The following is a 6,216-nucleotide window of genomic DNA, read 5'->3' as shown; positions in this document are numbered from 1 at the left end:
CAGAGAGAGAAGGAGAGAGAGAGAATCCCAAGCAGGCTCCACACTGTCAGTGCAGAGACCAATGTGGGGCTGGGACGCAAGAACCCGTGAGATCATGACCTGCACTGAAATAGAGTCAGACGCTTAACCGACTGAGCCACCCAGACGCTTAACCGACTGAGTCAGACACTTAACTGACTCAGGTAACTGAGTCCCCAGTTACTCAGTACCTTTAATGCATTTCTTTCCTGCTTAAACTAGCTAGGATGCATTCTGTCACAGATGCAACAGATACATTCCTACACTTTATGTGCTGATATGCTTAGCTCTGTGTAGTTTCCTAAATGTGCCAGGTGGTTCAATGCAGATCTGCTGTGATCCAACTTCTCCCTTTGTCTAAGGTTCCCTCCCCACTCTCTCCTCCATCATACCAATTAGGAGGCTTTGGGCTGCAAGTAACAGAAAAACTGTCAGAAAATGGCTTAAACAACTACAGTTTATTTTGTCAATAAAAAAGAAGTCTTTATGGGTCTTAAAAATTAAACACAGAATTACTACACGATCCAGCAATTCTCCTTCTGGATATATACCCAAAAGAAATGAAAGCAGGGTCCTGAAGAGATTAGTATGCACATGTTCATAGCAGCATTATTCACAACAGTCAACACGTGGAACAAACCCGTGTCTATTACAGATAAGTGGATAAGCAAAATATGGTATATCCATACAATGGAATATTATTCAGCCTTACAAAGGAAGGTAATTCTGACACGTGATACATTATAGTTGAATTCTGAGGATATGCTAAGGGAAATAAGCCACAAAATGGCAAATATCATATGATTCCACTGCTATGAAGTGCCCAGAGAGTCTAAGATTGTCACAGACTGGACAATATTTTATTTGCCTTTGACTCATTAGTGCACAATAAAACACAGAAGAACATAGAAGGCACTTACTAAATGGTTGATGAATGATGAATGAATGCATTAATGAATGAATGAATGAGCAAATGAATGAGAGATGGCCTGTTCAGAGAAGCTGCTAATAAATGAGCTCAGAATGCTGAATCTAAAACCCACAAGGGAAACCAGAGTAGACCACATAACCATGCTGGGCTGAGCCTGGGCTTTGTAGAGAGCTTAGGTGCAGAGAAAAGGCAACATCTCAGAAGTCAGATGAGGAAGGAGAAGGGGAAGGAGGCAGGGTGAGGGGGTTGCAATCCTTCCCCTGGGCTGGGGCTGTGTGCGTAACAAGCAGCTGATTTGGGGCAGAGATAGCCAGGAGAGCAGAAGTTCATGGGTCGGGAACTGGTCTACTAGTGGGCTAGATTGAAACATTTTCGATTTTTTGTTAAGTTGTTGTAGGAGCAACAAAACTTTGATTTCAAAGTTGCAAGTTGTTTTCATTTTTGCTATTATGATCTAACTTCCAGGCAGCCACATCAGCCTGCAGGTACACATGAAATCCTATTAACATCACTAACTCAAAAGTTCTTGGTCTTGCCTCCATCTTCCACTTGCCCAAATAATTTAAACTCTCCCCAATTACTTATTTCCAAGAGTGTCCAAGGGATGTTAGACTTACCATTGGTAGAATGGGGGTTTCTGGGTTTGTTATGTCTTTCCTTTCCTGCTCTAGCTTCCCTTTGTCACTGTGTCTGCCCAGGAAGTAGCTTGAGGGACTTTCGCCACTTTATGGTGCCTGCTGTGAAAATGTCAAGGCCCAAGCCCAGAACATTGTCCTTCAGAGCTCACAAAATGCTTCTAGCGGTCAGCAAATCTGGTAAGAATGGCCACCTCTCCAGCTAGGCCCCTAAGTAGCACTGCTTGGGCTCAGAATCTCTCATAAAATCAACTCTTAGCCCTAGTCCTCATCTCTTTCCTTTGGGCCTCCAACTAGTCTAAGATGCCAGGTTGGAAACAGGAGAGTTTTATGTTATAGTTAACTCAACAGATACTCCCCACCTCCTTCTCCTTTGTAGCCTCCACTATGGAGGTCAATAAAGCTAAATATTGCTTTTCTGGTCCCCGGCAGCCAGGGTTGGTTATATGACTCAATGAGACATGAGAGGGAGTCTTCTTTGTGCTTCCAGAATAGGTTTGCTTTTCTTGTTGGGAGAATAGATGAGTCTGTTGCCACACCTTCTCCCTGTGCGCCCCCCCCCACCCCCCTCCACTGCCTTCTTCTTTCATTGAACATGGATACAATGCCTGGAAATGCAACAGCTGTCTTATGACTATGGCCGAAAGAACAAGTGAATTCTTGTCCCTGAAATATTTGAGCCTCTGCAACCAGCTTTGAATTTCATTCCTCCAGGCTTCTGGTGAGAGAAAAAAAAAAATAGATGCCTATTTGTTTAAGGTACCATTTGTCAGTCAGTGAAGCCAAAAGCATGATCCTAGCTGTTACAAATTTGACTTTTGCACATCATGTGCTGACACTATGAAACCATCTCTTATAATCCAAGTTGTTCATTCATAAATCACCTGATGCACACTGCTCATCACTTGGTGGCTGTGCATGCCATTTGCTGCTACTGGAGGAAGGAGTCAGGTCTCCACCAAACTGGGGGTATCTAAAGGCAGTTATTTAGGTGGCATTTTTGCTAGGATTGGGCCTGGTGGCAATCTCCCTCTGGCACTGTGTCCTGTCTCTGACTTCTTGACATGGCCCTTCAGAAAAATGTAGAGGTTAAGGACAACCCAGCCCTGTATTCTAGCCCTCACAGTATGGACCCCAATGAAAGGACAGATGCCTGAATTAACCTCCCAAGGTCAAGGGTGTTGGTAGTCTTCTCCTAGGTCACTGATTCCCATTTAAAATTAAAACAATTTTTTAACGTTTATTCAATTTTGAGAGACAGAGAGAGACAGATCATGAGCGGGGAAGGGGCAGAGAGAGGGAGACACAGAATCCGAAGCAGGCTCCAGGCTCTGAGTTGTCAGCACAGAGCCCGACGCAGGGCTCGAACTCACAAACTGCAAGATCATGACCGGAGCCGAAGTCGGTTGCTCAACTGAGCCACCCAAGTGACCCCCCCCACCCCATCTTCAATTTAAAATAGAGTGAGATTGGGGGTGCCTGGGTGGCTTATTCGGTTAGGCCTCCAACTTGGGCTCAGGTCATGATCTCACGGTTTGCGGGTTTGAGCCCCACGTCAGGCTCTGTGCTGACAGCTCAGAGCCTGGAGCCTGCTTTGGATTCTGTGTCTCCCTCTCTCTCTCTCTGCCCCTAACCCACTCGCATTCTGTCTCTGTCTCTCTCAAAAATAAATAAACATCAAAAAAAAAAAAATAGAGGTCAGGAATGTCATGAGAAAATAAACTCCTCTCCCCTTAAAACATTTAAAAGTAATATTTTTGTTGTTGCAAACTGTATTTTATGTAATTTTGAAGACTTTGGCATTTATTTCATAAAACTGAATTCCAGGGAAAAGACATGGATATTCAGCCACAAAAGAAATAGGAAGTTTGATAAGTTGGTGACCTATTTGAAATAATTGAGTCGATATGGCCACTAAAATGGAAGCCTCTAGTTTGCTGTGTTGTTGCTTTAAGCCACGCGAGGTCATCCTTATGAGGACACTCTAGGGCTATCTGTGCAGATATGGAGGAAAGGCTGATGGAGAGGGGCCAGGAAGAGTGGAATCAAAATCCAAAGGCATTTACTACTGCATTTGAATGGAGGGCCAGATGTACCACTATCGCTTAGCACCCTTACCCCAAATAATCCTTCTTAGATGTCTTATCTGCAGCCACACCAAACAAATACTTTAGTGAAATTGCTGGGGGCAGAGGGGGCGGCTCTAAGGATCTTCTAGTAGTGAGCAAAAGATGGAGAGAAGCAATAGTTGCTCATACTGATCACACCTGAAATGTAATAGCTATTTTGTCTGGTGTGCTAGTTTGGTGTAGATTTACATTGAGAGTAGAAATATGTGTTAAGGCTTTTTGTGAATTTTCTGGAAACCTCCGAATATTCAACTTTATTTTTCTATGGAGTCTAGAATTCTACAATAGGAACTCTCCTAAACTTAAAGGTTTTTAGGAACCCAAAATCTATGATTTGCATAATAGTACTGTATGTATTTAGTGCTGTTTAAGAATTAATATCACAGGGGCACCTGACTGGCTTAGTTGGTCAAGTGTGTGACTCTTGATCTGGGGGTAGAGTTCGAGTCCCACATTGGGTGTAGAGATTACGAAAAAAAAAAAATTAAAAAAAATTAATATTGCCAAGCTTGATAAAATGTTTAAAATGAAAAAAGCTAGGGCACCTGGGTGGCTCAGTCAGTTAAGCTTCCGACTTCAGCTCAGGTCATGATCTCATGGTCCGTGAGTTCGAGCCCTGTGTTGGGCTCTGTGCTGACAGCTCAGAGCCTGGAGCCTGCTTCGGATTCTGTGTCTCCCTCTCTCTCTGTCCCTTCCCCGCTCACACCTCTCTCTCTCCCCTAAAAGTAAATAAACATTAAAATAATAATAAATAATAATAAAATGAAAAAAAGCTGTCTTTCATGTAGTGTTTGGGAAGAGAAGATATAAGGAGACAACAGCTCCTTCTTCCATTTTTCTATACCAGGTCTTCTCAACTGTGGCACTATTGACATTTTGGCTGGGATAATTCTCTGCTCTTGGGGACTGTCCCGTACGTTGTAGGATGTTTAGCAACATTTCTGGCCAACAGCATCTCCCGGTTGTGATAACCAAAAATGTCTCCAGACATTGCTGAGTGGCCTCTAGGAGGCATGATCATCTCCCATTGAGAATCCGTGCTCTATCTGAATACATCTTCAGTAAAATGGCAGGTGTCTGTGTTTGTAAACCTGCCAAAAACTGCGATCCATGTGGTTCAGACCCTGAGTAGGTAGGGTTCAAAAAAGTAAAGTCCTGGTAAGAATTCTACTTTTAAAAAATTTATTTATTTGTTTATTTGGGGGGGGGGGCCAGAGAGGCAGAGAGAGGGCGAGAGAGAGAATCCCAAGCAGCTCCACACTATCAGCGCAGTGCCCGACACAGGGCTCGATCTCACAATCCATGAGATCATGACCTGAGCTGAAATCAAGAGTCGGACGCTTAACCGACGGAGTCACCCAGGTGCTCCAGGAATTCCACTTTTAAATCTCAAGGAATATGAATGGGATCCAAGTATGTAATCCACAGCATCTTTCACCAAAATAGTTTTCCTCTTCTCTAATATTCAACCATTCCATTCCTCACTCTCGTTCCCCCCCAATAGTGTGCTCTCCATCCACCCACTCTCTCCCTTCTTCTCCCTCTCCTACATGATGCATCTGAACACATTCATGCCCCCTGCTCCCCGTGGTCTCTTTCTCCTTGCAACCTACCTGTGTGGCTTATACCACTTCCATCCCTCTCCCCTCCCCCTGGTTGTGTGGTGGAATTCCCAAAGATCTGGTCTGGACCCTGCAAGCTCTTCTCCACAGTTGGGTGTGGGTGGATGGGAGGAACTGAGCAGCTAAGCGGCACCACATTTAGCAACGGGGAGGAGGACGGGAAGAGCTGGCGACACTCCTGAGTGTGAAGGGTTGCAGATTTTTTCACCCTCCTCACAAATGCGCAAGAGAAGATGCAGCATTTTCATGTCTCTAAAATAGTTTTTGTCTTCCTGATGAGCCTCTAGCCACCGAAGGGAGAGAAAAGTATTCCGGCACACAATTTAAACAGACATTTTAGGTAAATGGTCCTCCTTAGGTAAATACATCCTCCTTTTCTGTCTCTTCGAGATGGTGGAGTTGTGGCTAGCAGACCCTGCAGGGACAGAGAAAAGATAGGATCCTCAAGTCCATGCAGAATCTTGTGCATCTTTGTTGATTTCTGCTGTGGGTGGGTGGTCTGGACGCTTCCTGGGTTGTATCCAATCCATCTCTGGAAGTTCTGCGAGCTCTGCTGAGGCTGTAACTACAGTACCTAAGGCCTGGTCCCTCCTGCCTTGGAAGGCCTGCTTCTGCTCCCTGATGACTCAGTCTCTGCTCTGGCTGCTGCTGCAGACCCCACATCCTCCATCTGGCTCTTGCCTAGGGTGTCCACCCCCAGTCTTACTGCTGATTCACCTTTTCCTTGGCCTATGCTTGGAGGCCTGCTGGCTCTCGATTCAGCTGCTTTCCAGGGCTCTTCTCTGGAGCAGATGGGAACTCCTTGGTCCAATTTATTCCATACTGGTCCTGGAGGCAGCCCAGGAAATCATATTTTGCTTCTCTCCCAGCAGAATGATGCT

At 44.9% G+C, this 6,216-nt stretch overlaps 1 protein-coding gene across 5 annotated transcripts in view; it reads right to left on the bottom strand.

The window, feature by feature from the left end:
- Positions 1 to 457: 457 nt before the first annotated feature.
- Positions 458 to 6,216, bottom strand: part of ZBTB38 (zinc finger and BTB domain containing 38) — a 175,930-nt gene continuing 170,171 nt past the window's right edge. For 4 of the 5 annotated variants that reach the window (XR_005792092.1, XR_005792089.1, XR_005792097.1 and 1 more), the window contains one exon: positions 5,003 to 5,750. The gene's annotated coding sequence lies outside the window, so the exon portion shown is untranslated. Of the gene's footprint in view, positions 2,303 to 5,002; positions 5,751 to 6,216 lie in introns of those variants that run through there. The other variant, XR_005792091.1, reaches the window with a different exon arrangement.

This window comes from Herpailurus yagouaroundi, unplaced genomic scaffold, assembly GCF_014898765.1.
Source record: "Herpailurus yagouaroundi ecotype Mexico unplaced genomic scaffold, PumYag 159, whole genome shotgun sequence".
NCBI classification, from domain to species: Eukaryota; Metazoa; Chordata; class Mammalia; order Carnivora; family Felidae; genus Herpailurus; species Herpailurus yagouaroundi.
This window is presented reverse-complemented; position numbering and strand designations above follow the sequence as displayed.